This window comes from Ixodes scapularis, unplaced genomic scaffold (genome assembly GCF_016920785.2).
Source record: "Ixodes scapularis isolate PalLabHiFi unplaced genomic scaffold, ASM1692078v2 PGA_scaffold39__5_contigs__length_11793443, whole genome shotgun sequence".
Classification (NCBI taxonomy): domain Eukaryota; kingdom Metazoa; phylum Arthropoda; class Arachnida; order Ixodida; family Ixodidae; genus Ixodes; species Ixodes scapularis.
In genome coordinates, this window is record NW_024609867.1 from 1,059,412 (window position 1) to 1,065,411 (window position 6,000).

Genomic DNA, 6,000 nt, shown 5'->3' on the forward strand with positions numbered 1-6,000 from the left:
TTTTGCTGGAAGCCCGGTAAACATTTCTACCGATTAATTAAAGGGGCTGTGCAGCAATCCTAACGTCTAAAGAATTTGCAGCTTGCATTTTTTATGTTGTTTGCCTTGGCACAAGCGAGAGAAAATGTGCCACTTCCCCCGAAATATCGCATAACAAAAATAAAAAAAATATCTATTTCTCTAGATCTGCAGCATGCAGGTAATATGTGGTAGTCATCGGAACTACGGTGACATTATTCGGAGTACACAAGCTTTTTTGGCACCACCTATCTCAAGAGAACATAACCATTTCCTCTGCCATTGCCCTACTCATCATCCTACGGCAAACAATCTTGTCTCAATTGCTAGCCAAATCGAACCTTGAAAAGTCAACAGGTGTGGAGGGAGGGCAGGAAGCCCTGAAGATGGAACAAAACATGGCACCCAGAGAGATGTTAGTGTGCGTCAACCTTCAAAATGTTTTTTTTTCTTTTTTAGTGGGAGCTGATTTACTTCAAAAGAAATGTTATTGAAATGAGATGAAATTCGCCAAAATATAACAATTGTTGCACTGCCCCTTGTAACATGAGAAGGCAGAATACATCAATCTGTGTTTTTAATCCCGTTTTCGTTCCTATTGCAAAAAACTCTCTTCTTTTCAGAGTAACGTGCAGTGCTATAATCTGTTATGCTTTTTTTTTTCTTTTTGGTGTGTAAATATTATATTAGTAGAATGGCAGAAAATAAAGTTATTGCCTAAGCCATAACAGATGTAAGTGTCACTGATGCAACTTATAAAAAAGCTGCAATGTTGGGGAGGTACCCGCACCCCAAGCAGCAGCAGCAGCATTCGGCTGGGGCTCGTATCCTCCCGTAGCCCGAGGAGTTCTTTTGTAGCCATTCCAGCCTGCATGAACAAGGCAGCATGCATTGTCAAGCTCCCATCCTATGCCGACTGCTTTCACGAAAGATCCAGTCTGTCGCCCTCCTTCAACATCAAGTCCTCGGGCGTTCTGTTGGGTAAACACGGATCTCTGGGGGAGAAACGAGCTGGAGAGAGCACCCCCCCCCCCCCCCCCCCAGTTTGATCTCACTGCCAATAGCACGAGCCTCGGAAACATGTGCTAAGCAGTAGCAGTGGGGCAGTGCTTTGGGTAAATCCCAAAGTACTTATGGGCAAATAATGTCCACAGATGTGTGACCTAGCAAGCAGGGCAGCTATGGGCTGCAATTTCGTCTTGGAGCCACCCTGGCTGTATATGTATCCATGCAAGGTCACTGTGAAGTTATATGTTCTGCAAAGAAGTGACTCACTTCCATCACTTTGGAACATTACTACCAATTTATTGAAGCACACATTTGAAGTACAAAAATGTAGTACAACTTGTCACAGCAAAACGGTGGATTGAGTGAGGCTTTATGGCAAACAATCCAAGGCTATGATGCACCAGATGTAGACTATCTCAAAAAAGGTTTCAGAAAAGAAAAAAGGGTGAGTAGCTGTTGATAGATTAAAACTGTGCGCACGATTCGTAAATTGGTATCGGCATGACGTTTGAATATAAAATCATAATGTAAAAGACAAACATCTCTCGCAGCAAAATGGAGAGAACATTGAGAGAGTTTGAAGTACAAAAGGTAAATTCACTTATCATAGAAAAATTGAGGAAACATTGAGGTAGTTCGAAGTACAAAATGTTAGACTACATTCTACATAAGAAACTAACTAGGGCTGTTCTTTTTGTTGATTCTCAAAGTGTGATTGTTGCAGTTTGCTCTGTTAAAGACACTAAAAACATGCTTGTACAACAAATTCAGAGTAAACTCAACGCTGCTCTACATGATGGTCAAAGCATAACATTTTGTTGGGTACCTAGTCACGTTGGCATAGAGGGCAACGAGAAGGCCGACAGGCTTGCAGGGTCTGTGGGAAACCTTGTCCAATCGTCTTTCTGTTTACCATATCAGGATATAAAGCCTTTAGTAAAGTCATCACTTTTTCGTTGTTGGCAGATGGAATGGGACAGGGAGTGCGAAAACAAGCTCCACGTTACAAAGCCTGTTCTTGGAGCTTGGGAAAGCTCTTCATGCAAGAGTCGTCTTTATGAAACTTTGCTGTGCCGTCTGAGAATTGGGCATTCTTTCATCACTCATAAGTACCTACTTTGGGGGGAAGATCCTCCTATTTGTGATCAGTGTGGTGATTCTCTTACAATCTTGCATATCTTGTGGTCCTGTCCCGCTCTGGAGCCCAAGCATCGTATTTATTTTCCCGAGTTGTTTCAACAACAGATCCCGTTTCATCCGGCCCTCCTGCTGGGGGAGAATCCCATAGTCCCTTTTAGCAGGGTAATAGACTTTCTTACTAGCATTGGCATTTTATACCAAATATAGCTTTACCAAATCCTAGGTTGCACTTTGTTAAAACTCTCACCAAAGCATGCTGATTGTCACTATCGTTTGGCGCAGATGGCCTCGTAGCTCTTGCGCCATTAAACCCCCAAAATCAATCAATCGAAGTACAAAATGTAGGAAATATTGAGGTAGTTTGAAGTACAAAGCAACACTTTGAATTGTGCACTATAAAGGCACTTAGCACACCAAAATGGAGGAAACATTGACAGTGTATAAATTCTTCTCAACACAGCAAAATTATGCAAGTACAGTATGTTGACATGCAAAATTTAGAAGTAAAAAAAAACATGCAAAGCAACGTATGGAGTGCAGTGAAGCTTTTTACAATGGTGCATTTCTTATACCTGAAGTCTTAAAGGGTAAGGTTCCCGGAAAAAAAAATACAAGAGAAGAAAAACTTGGTTTTTCTAATGCAGAGAGAAAAACTGAAATAAAATGTCCGTAGAAATGGCACCACATGGAACAAAATGTGACAGCTTCGAGATGAACAGCCGAAAGGAAATGGGAGTGTGTGCGACACCAGTTGCAAGTACCAGCATCAACCAGATTGTTTGTTTCCACTTTCCCACCTTGGGCATAGGAATAACATGATTTTGTTTTCTTGCACAACTTTACAAAAATTTACTTGCAAAATATTAGTATAAGAGAGGCTCTACCTAAAGACACCTTTGTGAAAGGTTTCATTGCACTATGTACAGAGTGGACCACTTTTAAAAGGAACATCAGAATGTGTTGCCAGTGCTCTGCACCGTGCCGGCTACTGACACCCGGGGAGCTTGGTGCAGACGCAGTGAGCACCAGAGGCAGTGCGTGCCACACGTCGTCTGCTACTGCATGCTACGGCGTAGGCGCAGTGAGTGAGAGCGGTGCAGTAGCAGAAAACGTGCTGCATGCACCGCCTCTGGTGCTCACTGCGTCTGCACCAAGCTTCCACGGGTGCCAGCAGAACAGACTCCACACCTGGACATCAGCAATAACATAGCTTGCTTTTCCATACCATATTAAAAATAAAAGATGGGCATGGCATAGACTAAGTTTCTACAAGGTTTACATGTTATCTAGGTTTACTTATGTTCAAATTTAGGGATATTTTTCTGGGGCTGGTTTCTTCCCACAAATTCTGTAGTGAACAAAAAGAAAGGTTTGCTGTAAGAAACAGGACAGGCATGCATTTCCTCCTGGGAATATGCATGCGACCTGAATACTTGGAAAATGTACTGGTCCAGACAAGGGAAGGGCTAGACGAAATGAGAATGGTTCCCAGAGAAATCGGCAGCCTCACAAACAGTTGAGTGCGAGCGGTGTTCTGGGTCAACAAAATGAAGTTGTAAAACAAAAAACAGATTCATTTCTTTTAATTTTCATATAAATAGAGTAAAAAATTGCCACCATGCCCTACATTATGCAGACACTTATCTCCGTTAGATAGAAAAAAAAAAATGGATTCTCTCATGCCTCGTCATTTACGCTATCCCGAAGCTCGAGGATAGTTTCATAAAAACGCGCTTTTGCTACGATTTGCAGGTGGGGCGGAAGCATCGTTTCAGGGTCGTTACCAAGACTAACTGCAAATGCAATGCTAGGTTTGCTGAGGTCCAGGTGTGGCCTCGTGCACGTGCGTGCCATTTCCCGCGTAGAATCCTGCAGGAGGTGCAGAAGCCCAGACTCCTCTCGCGCGCGAGCTTGTCGAGGGCTTAAACGGACTCGTTTCGCAGGAGGGGGACGCGACTGCTGTGACGTCGACGCCCTCGACTGCTGGGACATCGACACCCCCTGCCCTCCACCTCCATTTCTATGAGTAGGGTTAGCATCTGTTGGTGATGCTGCTGCTGTGCCTGGTGGTACTAGCTGCTCGGAGGTAGGCAACTGGCCCCTCTCCTCCATATCCAGCAGCGCCACGCACGTTGCTGATGGTTCAATGTCATCTAAATCCTGCAGAGGCGGTCGCTTGCATAGAACACAGAAACGGGAATGCAAACTACGACATAAAGTTTTTGTGTGAAACTTTCACACAGAAAAAAACTTGATTTTGAATCATCAGCTAAACGGTAGCAATAAGAAAGGGCAAAAGCAGCACTACAGCTTCGGGGGGGGGGGGTATAAAATGGGAAAGGGGGCTTAATGGCGATGCGAAATGTTATTCTCCAGGCAGGGAAAAGACTCTCATAGCCAAAGGGGAGAGAAAAGGAAAGATGTGGATTGAGATGGGTTGAATAAAATATTTTGGAAGTTACTAGGGGAAAGCGCCAATCAAATCATTTGTAGGGTAGAGGGAGGGGGGGGGGGAGGGGCAAAGCGTTGCTAACACACAACTAAAACATGGTTCAAAGTAAACGTTCGATAAAACGCGCAAGTGCCAACAGTCGCTCAATCGCTCCCAACACAACAACAGCTCCAGAAACCTCAGGGTATTTTAAAATGGAGAGTCTTCAGCAATATGAGGGGCCCTTTTGGAGCATGTGGCCAAGACAGTGACTGGCAGGGGTGCGACATGTTTTGCGGACAGTCTCATATCGTTCCACGTTGAATGAAGTGCGATAATGAAACCAGCTGAATCAGTGCAGAAGGGCTGAAGGGATTTCTCTCTTCTGAGCACTATAGAATTTCCTAAGGTGAGAGTATCGTCCCCACCAGCCTCTGTCCCACCAATGTGCTCGAAGTGTGTTTTTCATATTGCTGGAGACTGCGTCCACTATAAATAGAATTCCTTTTTTTGGGGGGTGTTTCTTTTTTTTTTCTTTTGCGTTGCAGTCTGTATTTTAGGGTCTTTCTTTTTCCACAAATTGTCCCAAGTTTTCTGGTGTCAATCTTGGGTGTCAGACCGAACATTGCTGCTAGTTGGGGCTTATGTTTAGGAAACGGGACATGGGCATGCTTTTCCGCGACCTACATGGGACCCAAGTACTTAGGAAACATTCAGTACCGATAAAAAAAAAATGAGATAAGGGGTGTTCCAAAAATAGAAGCAGGTAGGCAAACAGTTTATTGGGGTCTGTGTTCTAACACAACAAAATAAAGCACCCCAAGCTTAGGATTCTTCATTCAAGGACTGCTCCAGTTGGGTTATTATTTTGATTTTCTGCGATACTGATAGAACTGGACTGGAGATCAGTTTTGTGGGGTTTACCAGTGCTCTGCTAAACACCCCCAAAATATGGAATCCTAATTATGAAGGACATGACAAACTGGCGAATCTTCGGAGTTGCCTCCAAGAATACCGAATCGCTTAAATGAAGGAGGAGAGCGAGAAAAGGTAATTACACAGGGGCCACTTATAAACATCCTTATCAAAGGCAGTTGTTAAATAAAATGTATGACTTCATGCTACAGTACGTCTTCCATGTTGACATCGGCAGGCGTCCCAGGTTGACTGTTTCCTGCAGCGGTTGCAGCCTCTCCGGGGGAACACATTCCCATAAGGATCTCTGCATATTAAGAAAAACACGAACTAACAGAATAAAACTGATGCAGTTTTGTGCAAACTTTCTCATAGGTAGGAAATTTGAAACGGCTTTCAGCTCATCATGCCCAGGTCCCGCTAGAGTGACAAACAGAAACAAACAACAGAGACAAGAGATGCCTTCGGCAGGCATTTGGTTGTTCGGT